Source organism: Leptonychotes weddellii, chromosome 8, assembly GCF_054177405.1.
Source record: "Leptonychotes weddellii isolate Sample4059 chromosome 8, ASM5417740v2, whole genome shotgun sequence".
Taxonomy (NCBI): Eukaryota; Metazoa; Chordata; class Mammalia; order Carnivora; family Phocidae; genus Leptonychotes; species Leptonychotes weddellii.
The window spans coordinates 63,666,586-63,687,363 of NC_138376.1; the positions used below are offsets into that span (position 1 = coordinate 63,666,586).

Consider the following 20,778-nt stretch of genomic DNA (forward strand, 5'->3'; position numbering starts at 1 on the left):
GAACATGTTCACATAACTTTTATTACAGTATTGTTATAATTGTTCTATTTTATTATAAGTTATTATTGTTTTTATTTTATTTTAAAATTTTTAAAAGATTTTTTTAAAGTAATCTCTACACCCAGTGTGGGGCTCCAACTCACAACCCCAAGATGAAGAGTTGCATGCTCTACTGACTGAGCCAGCCAGGTGCCCCTTAGTTATTGTTGTTAATCTCTTACTGCACCTAGTTTGTAAATTAAACTTTATCATAGGTATGTATGTATAGGAAAAGACATAACACATATAGGGTTTTGTACTATCCATGGTTTTGGGCATCCACTGGGGGTCTTGGAAAGTATCCCTGCAGATACAGGGGGACTATTGTATAACGCAGAGGTTCTTAACTACTTGAGCCATGGACTACTTGCCACTCTGGTAAAGCCTATGGACCACTTTTCAAAAAATATTTTTAAGTGTATAAAACAAAATATGTAGGATTATATATAAAACCCTTTACATTAGGGGCACCTGGGTGGCTCAGTCATTAAGCGTCTGCCTTCAGCTCAGGTCATGATCCCGGGGTCCTGGGATCGAGCCCCGCATCCTGCTCCCTGCTCCGCGGGAGGCCTGCTTCTCCCTCTTCCACTCTCCCTGCTTGTGTTCTCTCTTTTGCTGTGTCTCTCTCTGTCAAATAAATAAATAAAATCTTAAAAAAACCCCAAAAAACCTTTACATTAAAATATAGTTATAGGGGCACCTGGGTGGGTCAGTCAATTACGTGTCTGACTTCAGCTCAGGTCATGACCTCGGGGTCCTGAGATTGAGGCCCATGGGCTCCCCGGTCAGCAGGGAGTTTGTTTCTCTCTCTCCCTCTGCCCTCCCCACCCCGGGGCTCATGTACATGCTCTCTCGCTCTCTTTCAAATAAATGAAATCTTTACTTAAAAAACCTTTAAAATATAGTTATAAAAATCTTTGAACAAACTAAACGAATGCTACAGCAATGTCTGTGTGCCATGAACTGAATGTTTGTGTTCCCCCAGAACCCACATGTCATAATCCTAACACCAACATGATAGTGTTAGGAGGTTGAGATTTGGGGAAATGATTAGGTCATGAGGGTGGAGCCCCCATGAATGGGATGAGTGCTCTTCTAAAAGAGACCTCAAAGAGCTCCCTCACTCCCACCCACTATGTGAGGATACAATGAGAAGCTGTGACCCGGAAGAGAGCTCTCACCCAACCATGCTGGCACCCTGATCTTGGACTTCTGGCCTCTATAACTGTGAGAAATAAATTTCTGTTGTTAATAAGCTACCTAGTGTGTGGTATTTTGTTATAGCAGCCTGAACGGACTAAGATAATGTGTTTCTTTGCATTAAACAACAAGGTCTAGTGTCAGGCTTAAAAAGAACCATAATTTCTAGATAGAAATAAGCATACGTGAAATTCTTAAGTATTTGTATGTGAAAGTAACTGTAATGCAATGTATATAAAAATAGCTGTGTTTTCTATGGTGATAAAGCCATAGATACTGCTAGTAATTCAGTGGTATATTGCCTACCTTTATTATTGAAGGAAATGCTACATTTCAGTTAATGCTTAGTGAAAATAAAGATACAGATTTTTCCCTGCCCAAGTTTATAGATCCCTTGAATTCCATCATAGCTCCTTGAAGGCCAGTGGATCCCAGGTATGAATGCTGGGTGTGGAGGGGAGAAAATAGAAGAAGTCAAAGAACTGAGAAGCCAAATTGTTTGGACATTGATGTGTGGACACTGGAAACAGATGGTACAGAATAGCACAGCACACCTGGTACTGAACTCTTCAAAATTAGTAAAAGGCAGTAACTAGACAGTTGGAAAATAATTGCCTTAATGCAGGACAAAGGGTGGCAAGTCAGGTGGAATGAACATGAAAAAATCAGGGGAGGGGGGCGCCTGGGTGGTACAGTTGGTTGAGCATCCCATTTGGTTTGGGCTCAGGTCGTGATTTCAGGGTCCTGGGATATACAGCCCTGCCTTGGGCTCCATGCTCAGTGCAGAGTCTGCTTGGGGCTCTTTCTCCCTCTCCCTCTGTTCCAAGGCCCCCCAAAATAAATAAAATCTCTTTTTTTTAAATCAGGGGTGTACATAAAGATGAAGGAGTAATTGTCAAGAAGTGGCAGTAGGATGCAAGGAAGATATTTACCTTAACTTTCTCACCTGAGGGAAATAGCTTAAGAAGCCTGCAAAGAGAGGCACCTAGCTGGCTCAGGTGGTAGAGCATTTGGCCTTTGATCTTGGGGTCCTGAGTTCAAGCCCCATATTGGGTGTGGAGAATCCTTAAAAAAAAAAAAAGAGGATGCAAAGGGAAGTGGTGTGCTCAAGGATGGAGTAGATTCTACTTAAGGCAAGGAGCTGGAAGGAACATACATGGTTAAGGATGTTAGGTAGTTTCTTACCCCTGTAGACTGGGCAGTGGAAAAGATTGGGAGAGAGGGTACCAGTTGGGTTGCAGTATGGACTAGAATGGCAAATGGATGTGAGAAGATAGATTACCAGAAGCATTTTGATTCAAATAAATACAATCTTTAAAATAAAATTTATATCTGCATACAGAAATAAAATATTTTTTACAGTGTTTTTTTTTTTTAAGGGATTTTATTTATTCATTTGACAGAGAGAGACACAGCAAGAGAGGGACACAAGCAGGGAGAGTGGAAGAGGGAGAAGCAGGCCTCCCACAGAGCAGGGAGCCCGATGCGGGGCTCGATCCCAGGACCCTGGGATCATGACCTGAACTGAAGGCAGCTGCTCAACCACTGAGCCACGCAGGCGCCCCTACTGTGGTTTTCTTTAACTTGTGGAATTATGAGTTATTTTAATTTTACTTTTAATATCTTCTTTCTTTTTACATTTTTATAAGATATATTTTTATATTTTTTATAAGTTTTTTTTACAAGATTTTATTTATTTGACAGAGAGAGACACAGCAAGAGAGGGAACACAAGCAGGGGGAGTGGGAGAGGGAGAAGCAGGCTTCCCGCTGAGCAGGGAGCCCGATGAGGGGTTTGATCCCAGGACCCTGGGATCATGACAGGAGCTAAAGGCAGATGCCCAACCGACTGAGCCACCCAGGTGCTTCCAGATATAAATATTAATAAAATTTGAATTATATTGCCTATGGTTTGTTATCCTGAATTTTTTTTTACTTAATATTTATTTATTTATTTATTTGACAGAGAGAGGGAGAAAGCACAAGCAGGGGGAGCAGCAGGCAGAGAGAGAGTGAGAAGCAGGCTCCCAGCTGAGCAGGGAACCCGATGTGGGGCTTGATCCTGGGACTCCAGGATCATGACCTGAGCTGAAGGCAGACACCCAACAACTGAGCCACCCAGGTGCCCTTTTTATAAGTTTTTAATAGTTAAAAAAGAAAAAAGAAAATATAGCCTTTAGGAAATTAGATACATTTAAACATGCCAGAACCCATTCCTAAAGTTGAAAACGTATATTTTACTTACTCTGGAAGTTTGTGTTCTGCAGATTGTTCTTTATGAGAGTTAAAAATTGATAAATAATTTAAATTCCTAGTAAATGGCAAACAAAATTGCATAGGAGACAGTTTCTTATATTTGGATTTCACTGGATCTAACTTTAGAGGTTGTATTTATTCTATATCAAGAAGAATGTTCAAAGAAATTTGGGGTACTATAATATGAATCATCTATGAACCATAAATCTAGAATAAACATTAGTATGGTATTGAGCATATTTTACTTTCTGAGATATGTGTGAGATATGGCTCTTTATCAAGGTAGACAATAATAATATGGGCAGGACTGATATCACTAGTTGATAGAAGAGTTTGAAGTGTCTGTAACAAACACACCTCTCCAAGATGCAGCTGAAGTTGAAGTGATAAATCTCATGCTATTCTATTCATGTTAATAATTAGTTTTCTAGAGTTTTGTTAGATTCATTTAAGGAACTCTTTCTGGGGAGACTGATCAGAGATCTTGCAGATGTGTGACATTGTTGCAATGAATGGAAAGTGCCAATATCTTAGGATAAATATATCACATTTTATGGAAAAAAATTATTTAAACATATTTCCTGTGGAAAGTGGATCTTAAAGTATCTGTATATTGTTGACATGCCCCCAGAACATCAATCAATTACTTATACTAAGGTTGCTTCTCTTTTTCTTAATGCTAGCAGCCATTAATGATCATTGCTTAGATACATTAATTTGTTAGATGTTTGCAAAATGGTGGCATTCTAATTATGTTAATCTTTTTCAGTTATTAGCTAGGATACATCAATAAGGAGAAACTTACCTTCTATTTGATTATCCATTACTACAGCTGGTGTTGGAAAGTCCCTTTATTTGCCAGTTCTGAAAGTGATGAGTTGGTTCCCAGCATCCTCTAACAGCATCAAAATCAGTTTTGTTTTGTTTTGTTTAGGTATCATTATGAATTCACAGATATGAACATATTTTATGTATGTCAAACTATTGTAGTTCTTATCCTTGGTAATAGTCTAAATTTACATCTTTGTATGGTAGGAGATGCTCCAGGTTGGCTACTGAGTTCTTTTAACACAATCCTAGCAGTCTTTGGTAACTTTCTTGCTCTCTGCTCTAGCAAGGTTCACCAGGTTCATCTTGTACATTTCTTGCCTCAGATCTGTAATCAGTCATTTCTTCATTAAATCCTGTTTCCTTTTAGTGGTAAATGATAGAGACCACGATCCAGGCCCTAGGGGGTAGGGTTCAAAGGTTTTGATGCGTATGAATCACACTTCAAGTTTCTGTGTTTCTTTTGCGGTGGTTCCCATTTTACTCAGAGTAAAATCCTTTCAATGACCCATAAGGCTCTACATGATTTGCATGGCCTATTTCTTCTCTTTCTTTACCACGCATGTTTCGGTCTTTGGGCTGCTGCCATGGGAATGCCCTTTTCCCAGATATGTGCATAGCTCAATCCCTCATCCCCTGTATGTCTTTGCTTAACCTCATGGAATTCTATCCTGTCAACTATACTTAAAATCATACTACTTACGTCCCCAAACCCACTCCCAATGTCCTGTGTTCTATTTTTTTCATATCATTTCTCATCTTCTCATATACTTTATAATGTAAGTATTTATTATGTAGTATTCCTCCCCTCCTCCTAAAATATAAGCTACACAAGGGCAGGGATTTTGGTTGTTTGGTTTACTGCTATATCTTTAGTGCTTAGGACAGACGGTAGCTGCACATGGTAGCTATTCACTACCTATTTACTCAATGAACAAATGAATAAATTTTAGTATATTTCTGAATCATCACACACCTAACCTATCAGGTTCAATCTCAAAGGAAGAGATACAATTTAAAGCATACAACATCCATCAAGAAACTGAGCTATATCCAGGTATGTAGAATGTAGAGACAAGTCCATGAATTTCAAAACTAGCCTGACATTTCTGGCTTTGAGCAATGTTTGTGTATTCACTTTTTTTTTTTTTGAGAGAGAGAAAGAGAGAGAGGTGGGGGAAGGGGCAGAGAGAGAGGGAGAGAGAGATTCCTAAGCAGGCTCCATGCTAGCCTGACACAAGGCTTGATCTCACAACCCTAAGATCATGACCTGAGCCGAAGTCAAAAGTTAGAAGCTTAACTGACTGAGCCATCCAGGCTCCCCTATGCATTCATTTTTGAAAAAGAAATGCAATATAAGCTGAGAGTCTCCATCAGTGATAAAACTAAAAGATGAGAATTGAGATGTACCCCAAAGAATACACCTTACTATTGCCCCAGAGAAGTTTAATATGCTTAATGTCCATGTTCCTTCTAATGTAATTAAATTATCAACTATTAGCAACATTTTTGTATAAAAGTAGTTGATTAAAGTTACTTGGGGGCATCTGGCTGGCTCAGTTGGTAGCATATGTGACTCTTGATCTCAGGACTGTAAGTTCGAGCCCCATGGTTGAGTATAGAGTTTACCTAAAATAAATAAATAAATAAGTAGATAAATAGATAAATAAATAAATAAAACCTTAAAAAAAAAACACACATGGATTTCAGGCTACTATTGACATAGCAGGGTTAAGCCTAATCTGAGATTCAGATTTGTCTGGACTCATGAGGCTGTGCCTTCCAGGTTCTTAGGATGAATTGCAGGGTAGGAGTCTGCTAGGAGGAGATCAGAGATGGGGCAGAGGAGAAGGACAGGAAAGTACTAAACCCAAGCCTGACTATAGGGACCAGGTCTCAGTGCTATGGAAAAACATCTATGATACGTTTTTATTTTTTATTTTATTAAGTAGACTCTACTCCCAATGTGGGGCTTAAATTCATGACCCGAAGGAGATCAAGAGTTGCATGCTCTACAGACTGAGCCAGCCAGGTGCCCTTGATGGAAAAATGTCTATGACAAAAGGCTGACAGTAGGAACTGCACAGATTTCTACTTTATGAGGCATAGCACCAAAGGGAAGGATATCAGAAGATAACACCCCTCTGGACTATGATAGTGTCAGCAAGAAAGGAGACTTTGAAGTTTAGTGGGAGGCACTGGATGTGTGGGGGTACCCAACGGAGGGGCCACAGTAATAGGCAGAATATCAGGAAGGACATCGGGAGGCCTATTTGTGAATACATGTGAGATACTCTAATGGGGACTCCAGAATCTATGAAGGAATTTTGTAGGGGCTAGAGGTTCTGTGTCAACAGAAGGGCAGTGAGCTAGTAAAATTTAATGTGATTTTACCCATTCCCACAGATGAGTGAATTTTGAGGAAATCTACATTGCCACTGGAAAAAAAACTGGGGCACTATACTTAGTGGATTGAACACTGGACTGAGAAAGGGATAGAGGATGTCGATTGTCATTTTGGTCATTAACTAGCTGGGTTACCTTGGGCAAATGAAGAATCTGAACTTAGACTTGAAAGGGTCTTTGAAGTTGATTAGAGCCAGCCTCCTTTCTCCAACTCACACTGACAGGAGACTACGATTTGGAGGCTGTACATTCTCATATTAGGAACTTCATTTTTAGGTTCAGTTGTGGTTTGCCTCTTTTTATTTATTTATTTCATTAATCTCCTTTGTGCCCTTTAGAGAAACATTTAACTACTCCTTTGGGGGAGGTATTTAGTGGGGGTAGGAACACCATCTTTGGACTTAGACTGCCAGATTTTAAATTCCAGTTCCTCCACTTCCTATGTGACCTATGTGACCTTCACTAAGTTTCAACTTAGTTCACTAACTTTCAACTTCCTCATCTGTAAAATGGGCATAATAGTACCTACTACATGGGATTATTAATATACTTTTATCCCACCTGATATACTTTCAAATATGAAGTAGCCATCATATTTTCCCTTGACTTTCATTTCTTTAGGTTAAATATTTCTAAGTCCTTACAATATTGTTCAGAATGAATTGTTTACAAAGCCTTTGTCTTCTTTCTTTGGATACCTCCTAGTCTGTCAGTGTTTTTCTTAAATGTAGTACCCAAACTAAAAAACAGTATTTTTATGTGCAAAATGCAGAAAATGATGAAATCATTCCTTCCAGTGATCTAGACCTTAACCAGCCTATATTTTAAATATCTCAATTTTAGTTTATCACATATAAAATATATGAATACCAAATTATGCCTACTTTATCTACCTTCCAGGGTTTCTGTAAGAGAAACTGAGATGATATATGTCAAAGTACTGTGAAAAATAAAAAGAAGTGAAAGTATCATTATTTTATATTGTTTTTCATTAAATAGGGAACAAAATTATGAGAGGTATGACCTATCAGTTATAAAAAATAAGTTTTAAAACTTACTACAATCCTAATGTTCATATAGAAAATGGAAATTTCATTTTATTTTTGGGGGGGTATTTTTGAATTTTTTGTTTTTAATTTTTTAATTTAAATTCAATTAGTTAACATAATATTATTAGTTTCAGAGGTAGAGGTCAGTGATTCATCATCAGTCTTATAATACCCAGTGCTCATTACATCACGTGACTTCCTTAATGCCCAACCCCCAGTTACCCCATCCCCCACCCACCTCCCTTCCAGCAACCCTCAGTTTGTTTTCTATGATTAAATCGAGTCTTCCACTGGGGAGGGTATGTGCTATGGCGAGCACTGTGAATTGTGTAAGACTGATGAATCACAGACCTGTACCCCTGAAACAAATAATACATTATATGTTAAAAAAAAAAAAAAAGAAGATAGTAGGAAGGGAAAAATGAAGCAGGGGGGGGAATTGGAGGGGGAGACGAACCATGAGAGACTATGGACTCTGAGAAACAAACTGAGGGTTCTAAAGGGGAGGGGGTGGGAGGATGGGTTAGCCTGGTGATGGGTATTAAAGAGGGCACGTACTGAATGGAGCACTGGGTGTTATACGCAAACAATGAATCATGGAACACTACATCAAAAACTAATGATGTAATGTATGGTGATTAACATAACATAATAAAATTAAATGTAAAAAAAAAGTCTCCTATGGTTTGTCTCCCTCTCTGAATTCGTCTTGTTTTATTTTTTCCTCTTCCCCAATGTTCCTGTTTTGTTTCTTAAATTCCACATATCACTGAGATCATATAATTTTCTTTGATTGACTTATTTCGCTTAGCATAATACCCTCTAGTTCTATCCATGTTATTGCAAATGGCAAGATTTCATTTTTTGATGGCTGAGTAGTATTCCATTATATACGTGTGTGTGTGTGTGTGTGTGTATACACAATATCTTCTTTATCCATTTATCTGTTGATGGACATCTAGGCTCTTTCCATAATTTGGCTATTGTGGACATTGCTGCTATAAACACTGGGGTGCAGGTGCCCCTTCGGATCACTACCTTTGTATCTTTGGAGTAAATACCCAGTAGTGCAATTGCTGGGTCATACGGTAGTTCCATTTTTAACTTTCTGAGAAACCTCCATATTGTTTTCCAGAGTGGCTGCACCAGCTTGTATTCCCACCAACAGTGTCGGAGGGTTCCCCTTTATCCGCATCCCCGCCAACATCTGTTGTTTCCTGACTTGTTAATTTTAGCCATTCTGACTGGTGTGAGGTGTTATTTCATTGTGGTTTTCATTTGTATTTCCCTGATGCCGAGTGATGTGGAGCATTTTTTCATGTGTATGTCTTCATTGGAGAAATGTCTGTTCATGTCTTCTGCCTTTTTCGTGATTGGATTATTTGTTCTTTGGGTGTTGAGTTTGGTAAGTTCTTTATAGATTTTGGACACTAGCCCTTTATCTGATATGTCATTTGCAAATATCTTTTTCCATTCTGTTGGTCGTCTCCTGGTTTTGTCAACTGTTTCCTTTGCTGTGCAAAAAGCTTTTTATCTTGATGAAGTCCCAAGAGTTCATTTTGCCTTTATTTCCCTTGCTTTGGAGATGTGTCTAGAGAGAAGTTGCTGTGGCCAAGGTCACAGAGGTTGCTGCCTGTGTTCTCCCCTAGGATTTTGATGGATGCCTGTCTCACATTTAGGTCTTTCATCCATTTTGAGTCTATTTTTGTGTATGGTGTAAGGAAATGGTCCAGTTTCATTCTTCCATGTGGCTGTCCAATTTTCCCGACACGATTTGTTGAAGAGACTGTCTTTTTTTCATTGGATATTCTTTCCTGCTTTGTTGAAGATTAATTGACCATAGCGTTGAGGGTCCATTTCTGGATACTCTATTCTGTTCCATTGATCTGTGTGTCTGTTTTTGTGCCAGTACCATACTGTTTTGATGATCACAACTTTGTAACAGGGCTTGAAGTCCAGACTTGTGATCTCACCAGCTTTGGTTTTCCTTTTCAACATTCCTTTGGCTATTTGGGCTCTTTTCTGGTTCCATACAAATTTTAGGATTATTTGTTCCAGCTCTGTGAAAAAAGTTGATGGTATTTTGATAGGGATAGCATTGAATGTATAGATTTCTCTAGGTAGCACAGACATTTTAACAATATTTGAAAAAAAATTTGAGACTGTGAACTACTTAGTAAGTCTAAACCATTTTTTGTTATGTGAGGTGATTATGAAAGAAGTAATCTCACTTATGTCAAAAAGGTTTTCCTGTGAAGCATACAACTTCAGACAACATTCACTTTCTATCTGAGATAGTTTCATTTCAATCTCTGGTTTCTCTGATATATATTTTTTATTTTTTATATTTTTACTTTTTAATTATTTTTTAAAAGATTTTATTTATTTATTCATGAGAGAGAGAGAGAGGCAGAGGGAGAAGCAGGCTCCCTGCTGATCAGGAAGACCGATGCGGGACTCGATCCCAGGACCCTAGGATCATGACCTGAGCTGAAGGCAGAAGCTTAACCATCTGAGCCACCCAGGCACCCTAGTTTCTATTTTTTAAGGGAGCTCTATGCCCAATGTAGAACTTGAACTCATAACCCCAAGATCAAGAGTTGCAAGCTCTACCAACTGAGCCAGCCGGGCATCCCTCTTTAGTAATACTTTTTTTATTGAAAAATTATCTATTTCTCAAAAAACTGAACTTGATGATGAAACAAGTGGAGAGGAAACTTTGTGACTGGCAGCTGTGTTTGTTAGTATTCAATAAGAAAGCACTGTAGATGTAGTTACAATTTAATAAATAAAAAACCTAAAGGGAAAATGTATAAAACCAGAGGGATTACATTGCATGGGCTTTTTTCATAGTTATTACTCATAATTCTTTAGCTAAATATAAACTCTCAAAATTATAGCAGTGGCCATTTATCCTTTGCTTCTTAGTCTGTTAGAGCTGCCATAACAAAATATCACAGACTGGGTGGCTTAAACAATAGAAATGAATTTTCTCACAGTTCTGGAGGCTGGAAGTCCAACATTCTGAGGCCTCTTGTCTTGGCTTGTGGGTGGCCACCATCGCATTGTGTGCTCATGCAACCTCTTCTTTGTGGATGTGCTAGGGGAGAGGCAGAGAGTGAGCTCTCTGGTGGTTTGTTTTTTATTTTTATTTATTTTATTTTATTTTTTCCTGGATCAGAGGCTTCCCCTTATGAGCTTATTTAAACTCCTTTACTTCTTTTGAGGCTCTATCTCCAAATACAGCCACCCCCGGGTTAGGGCTTCAACATATGAATTTTGGGGGACACATATATTTGTCCTTAATGCCTTCCAGTTTTTCTTATTTTCTTTTACCCCTTTTGGAGAAGTTAAATCACATCATCATTGCCCTAAATATACAAATTGAATTCCACTTAGACAATTTTTTCTAGGAGCCATTACATTGTTTTAGGCAGAATTTAAGAGATTAAAGTGTACAGTTTCTTCTTGTAAAGACTTCACATTCCAAGGCCAGAGAGAGCTAACTCAACAATCAGAATACACCATACTATGGGTCATATTTTAGTATAAGTGGAGAGGACCTTATTTTACCTAGTTTTCATCAGCATTTTTCCATGGTGTGTCTGATTTTGTCTTACTTGGGACCCTCACTTGTTTTTTGTTTTTTCCCTAATCAGCCTGGATCTCAAGGTTAGTAATTTTAAGTTTTACCTACATTCTCAATTCCCTTGGCTTGCCATTATTTTGCTCCTCCTGGCCAGTTTATTCCTAATTTTGGATTAATTCACTGATCCGCTTTCTTCTCCCAGGCAGATAAGCCCCATAAAATAGTAAGAATTATGCTGATTAACTATTAAAATTGGTAATTTTCAGCCTCAGCAGGCACTTTAGCACTTTAAGACAAACCTCTAACTTGCCTGTAGCTGACTCCACCTAAGTAGACAGTGTCTTGATGAACACCCTATCATACATCCTAAATTCCTTATCTCATTCTTTCCTGGAGACTATTTTGCCTGATACTTTACAAAGTTGTGTTCAGATATGAACTCCCTCAATTTCTGTGCTAAGTCTCTGCATTAAATCGAGGCTATCTCCAACCCTACAGCCCAAGCAGTTATTTGCTAGGTTTCATCCTTGCTTTTCATTCCAAAACTCCTTTATTTTTCATCTAGTTTCTGTTCTTGATATGGCAGTTGGACTTGACAACACATTTCTGCTTCCCAATTTTTGTCCCTTGGCACAAAATAATCTCCAGGATTTCAACTAAACCTGGAATCCCCTACTCTTGGAATGTTCCAGGACTCAACTCTTGGACCACTTCTTTTCTCTATTTATATTCACTCCTTGGTGATCTCATCTAATCTTATGGCTTTAAATATACCATCCACATGCTGATGACTCCCAATTTTATTTCTCTAGCTTAGATCTCTTCCCTGAACTCCATACTTCTCTACCTAACTCAAAACTTCATTTGGGTATTAGATGCCATCTCAAATGTAAGGTGTTCAAAATTAAGCCTCTACAAGAGGACACTTTTGGGAGAAATGGATAGTCATTATTTTGATTGTGGTAATGATTTCATGGGTGTGTATCAATGGAAAAACTCACCAAACTGTACAATTTATCGTGCATCAATTATATAGTTACGAGTCAAGGGTAGGTCAAAAGTTTACTGACCTCAGTAAATTAATACACTGTATTTGTAAATCTTTTCTTCAAATGATAAATTGAGTATTCTTAAATGCTTTTTCCATTATTAATACTCTTTTGAAGAAAACTGGAATCAACTGAGTAAGCCTAACTAGGACGAAGTTCCCAAATAGGTTGGATTATACTGTACTCAATTTGGGATTCTGAGAGATTAAATCCTTATTTCCTGTTATAACTCAGCCACATGGCATGCCAGGACTTTAGTAGTGTGCTAGTGGTAAAGGAATGGGCCAGGACTTGTGAGAATGAGACCGAGGAGTCTAGTTCTCATTTTGGAAAGACACCTTCTCCTCCACCCAAAGATGGTCCATAAAGCTTCCAGAACTGCATGGCAACCTTGTGCTTTGATCTGATCTCTATACATATCCAAATATGTAGAATCAGTGAGGTGGAGAGAGGCCAGAGGCAGTGGCAATATTCAGTCAGGCATTTATGAATACTATACCATGCTGTGAGTACCACTTGGATCCTGAATCAAGCTTTTGGGAGGAAAGATGGGAAAGGTCTCATCCCCAGGGAGGAAGGACTAGCAAAAGAGAAGCAGACTATCTTAGCAAGCTGGAATTCAAATAAAGATTCTAATTCTAACTGGGCAAGTGGTGTTAAAAACCTGAGCACAAGCAAAAGATTTCATACAGGTTGAGCAAACAGTAAGGATTTATGAGGTGCATAATCAGTTCAGAGAGCACTTAACTGGGCAGCCAACTGCAGTGGATATTAGATTTCTGGCAATAGAACAAATTTTAGAAAGCACCAAATGGTAAGTTTGAGCCTACTAGATTTGAAGATGAATTGGAAGCATGATGGAAGACAGAGAAAAGAATTCCTAGTGACTAAAGCCCCTAAAGCCAGACACATACAGATTTTGCTCTTTCAACTTCTGAAATCAGTCCTAACCATGCAGATCCCAGTCTATTATAGCCAAATTCCTTTATTCCTTAGGTCTTTAAGGCCTTGAGTTTCTGTTTTCTCTAAGTTGCACATATGCTCAGAAGGATTAAGTCCCTTATCCAGGTAACTTAAGGTCCCTGGTTGTAACTAGTAGTTACCTACTTTGGTAATATAAAGGTATTACCTGTAATGTTACCATTCACAAAGCTTAAGGCTAGTAGAGTCTAACAGCCAAGACCTCCATTGTGTGAGTGAAAAATGTCATCCAGATCTACTAGAGGTTTTCCATTTTAATGGGAGCTGATGTTAATTATGTTAATGTTTCAAGTTTAATTCCACTAAATTGTACCTTTTTAGTCCTGACCCCCTCAAGTGTGGACTCTGCAGAATCAGACTAAATTATGTGACTTTCTGCTATATGCCTTCCCACTGAAAAAAAAAGTCAAGTTTTAGGTAATTCAAATGACCATAGCTTTACAATTGCCCCCAAACACTTCAGCCTTTATCTTCCACCTTATTTGTCCCGTATCTGACCACCCAATTGATAGCCCGAATTCCCAATTCATCACGTTCAGGTTCTGGAGCATAGTCTTTGCTTCAAGTGTATATGCTTAAAAATTTATATTCCTCGTGGCGCCTGGGTGGCTCAGTCGTTAAGCGTCTGCCTTCGGCTCAGGTCATGATCCCAGGGTCCTGGGATCCAGCCCCGCATTGGCTCCCTGCTCAGTGTGGAGCCTGCTTCTCCCTCTCCCTCTGCTTGTGTTCCCTCTCTCGCTGTGTCTGTCAAATAAATAAAATCTTTAAAAAAAAAAAAAATTTATATTCCTCACATCTGTGGTTTTGATTCAATTTCCTCATCTATTACTTCTCTCCCACAGTACTTCATTATAGCTTGCCTTTGATTTTGTCATTTTGTACCACTATTGAGAGAGGACACAGAAGCATTTTACCTCTGACCTCCTTAGTAGAGCCCAGTACAGTGCAATACACAAACACATTAACTGATTTGGATTATATCAACTGAAGAAATGTGACATTACTAGATCAATTGTGAGAAGGGAGCAAAAACAGAACTGCAGGAAAAGAGGTCAGAGTGCTCCAACGCAAAATTTCCCAACTTGTTTTCAAGTGATGTTTGCCAGCTTTGACAAAAGGGTAGACACTTGTCCCTGAAAATTTTGTGCAGACCCCAATCACTTTCATCATTCATTGTCCACCTAACATTTACTGTACAAACAAATGGCCATGTAGATAGCTAAGGTATCTAGGTAAAGATTTTGGTGATTGAAACTGATCTTATAGAAACACTGGTTTATATAAATTAGGCACGTTTTTGAATAATCAATCCAACTAAGAACAGGGTCACTAATCCAAAGCCATTTTAACTTGGAAGTGAGTTTATAGCATTGAGGAATTATTTCAGTAGCTAATATTTTGCAAACCACTCCACTTCATATACACTATACCACTGATCTTCAGGTGTTTCTTGAAGTGGTTGTCCTAAGGCAACACAGCTTTCCCATGATTGCTCTTGGTAACATCAAGATACCATATGGGTAATCTATTATGCCAAGGGGCTTTTCCCATTGCTGGATTTCATCAAGCCTTAAGGTCTCTCATTAAAAGGATCACATCCTGGTGTCTCAGTTTACTTCCTACCAAAAGACTGGTTTAGATTTCCTGCAGACAACTTGCAGTTCATTTCCCTACATTTTAGTGACCATGTATGGTCACTGCAATTCCTTGCACCAACAGTTTAATCGTGTGCAGGAACTTAGATTACTTGATCTCTGTGGTGGCATTAATACCTTATATTTTACTTTGGCTGCAATAAACTTTTTCCAGTGTGCAATTTCTACACCACTTTAATACTTGAGCAAATTCACTCTGTGCCTGCCCACCCAACATGCTTGTCAGTCTCATGAGCCTCTTTTGAGCTGCATGGGTCCAAAACTGAATTTTCACCAAGGCAGGAAAACATTTTAGGGAAAAGGACAGCTCATTATAAGCTGACAAAAATACTATTATTTTGACTGACACGTAAGTATGGGCTTAGAACAACTTATTCATGCAGCTATTTAGGGAAAATGATCATGCATGGGGCCCAACCACCTTGGTTAGAGCAGATATTACAGTCTACACTAAATCCATTCTGTGCAATGTTTGACTACTTTAAACTCCCTGATCTTCCCCCATGACCTATAATTGTTATGCTGTGCTCTCTTCATTTTCAGTATTCTACATTTTCTATCTTGAGCATCCTTTCAAGTTACAATTGCATTAGAACCAATTATTCCATGATTCAGTAATCACTGATCATTTTGATACCTGTTGTTTTTCTCCCTAATAACAGTCTCTCCATTTTGCTCACCATTAACCCAGTAATGTTTAGTACCCTACAAAAAGCAAACATGATCTGTACTTATTGATACTCCCAAACCGAGTCATTGCTCCAAAAAAAAAAAAAAACCTAAGAATTTCCCCACATTACTCCGTAAATTTTCACTCAGCTTTAATTACAATCATGCATTTTAAATTCAAACAGGTGACCAAAGGTGAAGCATTCAGAACAATCTGATTTCAAGTCTGGTTAACTGAAAACAAAGACTTCTCCATAAAAAACACATAGTTTTCTATGCATTCCTGTAAAATAGAGCTAGTTCTACCAAGTAATCTATTTAACAGGTTGTAACTAGGGCAGTGTGACAAAAAGTAAAAGGAAATGGCTTAATTCTTATGGATACATTAGATTTGATGCTGCTTCATAATCTGTTTACAAAAATAAAAAAACAATATATTGTCTTGATTTGTAGGTTTTCTTCCCATGTCAGTAAAGTGAAGAGCTTTTCCTTGTCTTTCATACAAGTAAATCTCGTAGCATTAGCCCTAGAAAAGGAAAAAAACATTTGAGATTTATAAGACTATTAACATCAGAAGAGCAAAAGAATTTTTAAAAAATATCTTTGTCCTTATAATGGTCTATCTCAGAAGCCAGATCCGTTAAGTTTTCTCAACAGATATTCAGGTTCGGGATAAGATCATCATAGATTAAGACCAAGGACAAAATACTGACCAACTGTTGAATAAAAAATCTCCACTCACAGAAATGGGTTATACCTTAGGAAGATTACTGCAAACTCTTCCCATGGGCAGACAGCGATCCCTCACTGTTGACAAAGAAAAAAACACATACACACACACAAAACCTGTAATACATCATTGTGAGGTAGCAGTTTTCCCCCTACAAGATTTATAACCTAACAGAATCTTCTCATTTATAAAATCCAGACAACAAAAATTATTTTGTTTCTGCTCATCGGTCTCATCTCAGAAGCCGAATCCGTACATGCTTTTCTTCAGGTAGTCAGCTTCGGGATAGGTTTCATCATTGATTAGACCATAATCCATACGAAATGTCAGAAGAGAAGTACTGTACTAGAAACACTGTAGCAGATTTTGTAAACCACAAAACTTACTTTGCAAGGTTGCTCGTCAGTGACATTTATAGCTCCATTATTATTCTTCAACCTCCAGGATGCTGTTCAAGGACAAAAAAATTTTTTCACTTAATCTACATTATGGACTAAACATACTGAATCAAAATACTAGCCCAACACATACCTGGGTAAGACTGTCAGGTTCCAAGCAAGTATTCTCTCACGTGTTTTGGAATTTTCCTTTGCATCTATTAAGAAGCAAATTTCAATGATACATCATCTTTTCCTGTATATCAACAGGTTTATTTCTCTAAGCTCTCAATTGTACTTACCTCAACATCTCCAGGTAACAGCTCCGTTACACCACTGAGAGCCACTGCTCCCGCATGGGACCAATATTTTGGAAAACTAAGCATTTTCACAGAACGGCAGGCGAAGGTTTTCAGTACTAGAATCCTGCCTTTCACTCATCTGGTTTGCACATAGCGCCACCTGGGCACAGTACCACTCAATCTCAGACAAGGTCGGAGACTACCATTTTCAAATAATCTTTTGATCTGCGACGAGAAAAAAAACAATGGTCTAATTAGTAAAGGCCTCTTATTCTCATCGTAAAACTAACTCTCCGCCCCAAATCCTGGGAATATGGTTGTTGTTCTTCCGCCGCCGCCCAGGTTCCGCCAGCCGGGTGTCGGCGCTTATGAACTAGGCCGCGCGCAGCGCTCGTGGCCATCAGCACCAGCCTCCGCCCGCCTAAGCTCGAAGCCTGCCGCTGCCGCCACGCAGTACACGTGGCGGTCTGGCTGCGTGTTTCCCACGTGCAACTTTCCAACCCACAGCACCCTGAGCTCCAATGTCTAAAATCTCACAGTGCGGCAGCAAACCTCAGCCCCAGCTCCAACCGCGCCCGCCCGGGTACTCGCCCACGATGCCCACTCACCTACCACCACCTCAGGGGCTCCCAAGTCCAGACGTAAAAGACCGAACTGCGCCTCCAGCAGTTCCCTTTATAGCCTCTCCTGAGTCAGGCCGAGGTTGCCCCGCCCCCTCGCGTTTATTGGACGTGGGAGAGGACGGGGCGTGGCCGTTTCCTGAAGGGAGAGAGCGGGAGCGCGCGCGGCCGTTCTTTTCTTTCGGGGGCTGGTTCCGGGGCGTGGTGCGCGCGTCGCCCGCCCACCGCACGCTCGCCCAGTTCCCGGTGCGCGCCCGGTGCGCGCGGCGATCCGTCGCTTCCCGAGTCTGGCTCTACGTGGCGCGGGAGTGGCGCCAGAATTCAAACTAACTGCTGCAGTTTGGAGGCGAGACCACCGCCTGCTCCGGGCCAAGTCTGCCCAGAACAGATTGGCCGGCTCGGGGCCGGGAGTGGACTTGAATTTTGCAGCGCAGAGCGGCCTCAGCGTATTGCCCTCTCGAGAAGTCGGGCTGGTTAGTTGGCCGGCGCCGGGCGGGAGTTGACGTCCAGCGGGCGCCGCACGAGCTGGCAGGCACTGGCCCCCGCACGCCCGGAGAGAAAAATTGGCGTACAGAAGTGCTCGGGTGAAAAAAGTACGTGAAAGCGCCGCATTTCTCCTGCGGTCCACGGCGAGAGTACCGCGCCTCCCCAGAGAGCCCGCCCGCCGCGCTGCACGCGGCCCAGCTGCGCCCCAGTGCGGGCGTCCCTGCCCTACTGGGGCCCATCCCACCCCCGCGCTTCCTTGTGCCGGGCACTGCTGTTGAGTTATATGATCAGCACCTAGAATTCTTCCCGACACAGCCAACCTGAGAGGTAAATACCCCATTTGGCAGAGGAGAAGATTAAGGCCCTAAAGCAGCTAATTGCCTAAATTCGCACAACTGAAAAGTTTTGCTGTTTTTACTTTGCGCTAAGATCGTTAAAATGAATGCAGGAGAAAGTTAAATTTCAGAAATATCCCCGAATACTATATACAAATAACTCTTAAAAAAATTAAGTAGCAATGACTGTGTGAGCGAATACGTGTATATGCACACACAAGCACACATGACATTTGAACATTCTAGCATTTGACAAGTCAGGTCTTCATGGCATTCATTACTAATTATTATTTATGTGTGGGTTTGTTTATTGTCCTGCCAATGCGTAAGGAACATACGGTTTGTGTCCACTGTTTATTGTTCTCCCTTAGAACAGTGTTCCGTGTGGCATATAGTAGGTTGTTGGTAATGATTGGTTGAATGAATGAAAGAATATAAGTGGTGGAATATTAATGAAAGAATATAATTTTCTAAATTAATTTAGAAAATCAATTTAAAAATTCATTTAGAAAATTTAGAAAATTAAAGACCAGACTGCAGATTAAAAGATAATAGTGAAAAGCAAATATCTGTAACAGGAACCTAAGTGATGAAGTACTTACTTGGCTAGGCATTATGTAGATTTTTCAACAGTATTTTTTAATGTAAATGTAAATTTGCATGTTGCTCATAGTGAAAAAACTAAAACAGTACAAAAAGCAAAAAGTTCCTTTCCATATCACTGGGAATCTCCCCACTGTTAACAGTAACCACTATTCATAGTTTTTTACTTTCTATGCATATACAAACATATACATATTTTTTCATATTTCGTATGTACAGATAAGATCTGTATACTTTTCTGCAACTTGCCCCCTCATTAGTCTAGATTATTTTCCGTATCAGTACATATAGATGAACTTATTCTTGTTTATACGCTGCATAGTATTCAGTTGGACGTATCATAATTTATTTCCTCAGTTTCCAATTTTTCACTTTCAAATTGTGCTGAAGTGAATTTCAGATATAGTGTATTTGTGAGATCCGCAAGATCAATTTCTAGAAGTGAGTCAATTAAGTCTGTGATAGATACTGCTTAATTTTTCCCACCATCCTTCCATTCCCACAAAATGGTTGTGTTGTGTTTATATTTTGAAGAGTGTTTTGCTAATTGAAAAACGTACATATGACTTTATGGGGTGGCAATTATTACACAATCGAAATTGAAAAATATTACTCTGTTATCTTTGAATTACTGCTGTGTTGGAGATGACCCAAATCACCTGGTCAAAAGCAGTATAAAACAGTGATTACCTACCCTGACTTATCAATTGAATTAGTTGGAGATCTAACAAATATCAGATTTCTGTGCCCTAACCTGCAACTACCAAAGCAGAATCTCCAAAAACGGGACCCAGGAAACATTTCAAACAAGCATATGAGCCAATGTTGTTCAACAAGAACATAACATGAACCACAAATATGAGTTGCATATGTAGTTTTGAATAGTGTAGTAGCCACATTTTAAAAAAATAAAAAGAATCAGAAATTCTAATACATTTTTTAACCCAATATAACCAAAATATTTTCATTTCAACATATGATTAGTACAAGTAATTGATATATTTTACATTCCTTTTTTGCATTCCTTGCAATCCAGTGTGTATTTTACAGTCACAGCACATTTTGGTTTGACTGTCCCTATTTCAAGTGCCTCATTACCATATGGCAAGTGGCTGCTGTATTGGACAGCACAGGTCTACAGACATTCATATACCTATAGAAGTTTGAGAACCACTGTTTTAGGGTAAGTGTGGTACTGCATGCCTGAAACATATTCCAGTCTTTAAAAAAAACCCCAAAAATCAAAAAACCTTCTGTATCAACTTTTGACTCAAACTAATAATTAACAAATGCAGAATGAAATGAATCCAGAACTTGCCTGTTGACAACACTGCCCTCCAGTGAACATGGCAATGACTGTGAAGCGGGTACACAACTCATTCAAGGAGTTTATCTCGTCAAGGAACATAGAAACATACTGGGAGATGAAGCCATCAGTCATTGCTCCTTACACCTAAAACAGTCAAGCAAATTGCTACCAAATATTTGAAATGATTTAAGAAAGACCATATAAAGGTCAGAACTGAAATTAAATATGTATGCTTCAGTATGCTAAAAATAAGTTTTCATATTCTTAACACACTTTTAGATACAATCATCGTTTTA

At 39.3% G+C, this 20,778-nt stretch overlaps 1 long non-coding RNA gene, 2 other non-coding genes and 1 pseudogene across 15 annotated transcripts in view; 1 reads left to right on the forward strand and 3 right to left on the reverse strand.

The window, feature by feature from the left end:
* On the reverse strand, nt 1-17,838 carry LOC102739256 (uncharacterized). 5 transcript variants are annotated; one of them, XR_014147800.1, is made up of 7 exons: nt 17,738-17,838; nt 17,130-17,354; nt 16,982-17,045; nt 16,837-16,898; nt 16,463-16,527; nt 4,300-16,246; nt 1-666 (listed from the first exon to the last, which is right to left on the reverse strand). It is a non-coding gene; the product is annotated as an uncharacterized LOC102739256 (long non-coding RNA). The 5 variants fall into 5 exon arrangements; XR_014147799.1 differs by lacking the exon at nt 1-666 and adding an exon at nt 2,839-3,634; XR_004074253.2 differs by lacking the exon at nt 1-666 and having other exon boundaries at nt 2,839-10,877; nt 13,710-16,246; nt 17,738-17,834.
* LOC115939449 (small nucleolar RNA SNORD50) lies at nt 16,342-16,410 on the reverse strand. The gene has a single exon (XR_004074258.1). It is a non-coding gene; the product is annotated as a small nucleolar RNA SNORD50 (small nucleolar RNA).
* On the reverse strand, nt 16,685-16,754 carry LOC115939451 (small nucleolar RNA SNORD50). Its single transcript, XR_004074259.1, has one exon. It is a non-coding gene; the product is annotated as a small nucleolar RNA SNORD50 (small nucleolar RNA).
* Nucleotides 17,839-17,994: 156 nt separating the features above from the next.
* The window catches only part of LOC115939445 (small ribosomal subunit protein eS6 pseudogene), a 195,538-nt pseudogene continuing 192,754 nt past the window's right edge, over nt 17,995-20,778 (forward strand). For 5 of the 8 annotated variants that reach the window (XR_014147789.1, XR_014147796.1, XR_014147793.1 and 2 more), the window contains exon 1: nt 18,086-18,562. The product of XR_014147789.1 is annotated as a small ribosomal subunit protein eS6 pseudogene, transcript variant X2 (transcript). Of the gene's footprint in view, nt 18,563-20,778 lie in introns of all 8 variants that reach the window. The other 3 variants (XR_014147791.1, XR_014147792.1, XR_014147794.1) reach the window with 3 other exon arrangements.